We start from the raw sequence: 453 nt of genomic DNA on the forward strand, positions 1-453 counted from the left end.
GCACTATTCACAATAGCAAAGACTTGGAATCAACCCAAATGTCCATCAGTGACAGACTGGATTAAGAAAATGTGGCACATATACACCATGGAATACTATGCAGCCATAAAAAAGGATGAGTTTGCGTCCTTTGTAGAGACATGGATGCAGCTGGAAACCATCATTCTTAGCAAATTATCACAAGAAGAGAAAACCAAACACCGCATGTTCTCACTCATAGGTGGGAACTGAACAATGAGCTCACTTGGACTCGGGAAGGGGAACATCACACACTGGGGCCTATCATGGGGAGGGGGGAGGGGGGAGGGATTGCATTGGGGAGTTATACCTGATATAAATGATGAATTGATGGGTGCTGACGAGTTGATGGGTGCAGCACACCAACATGGCACATGTATACATATGTAACCTGCACGTTATGCACATGTACCCTAGAACTTAAAGTATAATAAA

Source organism: Piliocolobus tephrosceles, chromosome 1 (assembly GCF_002776525.5).
Source record: "Piliocolobus tephrosceles isolate RC106 chromosome 1, ASM277652v3, whole genome shotgun sequence".
NCBI lineage: Eukaryota > Metazoa > Chordata > Mammalia > Primates > Cercopithecidae > Piliocolobus > Piliocolobus tephrosceles.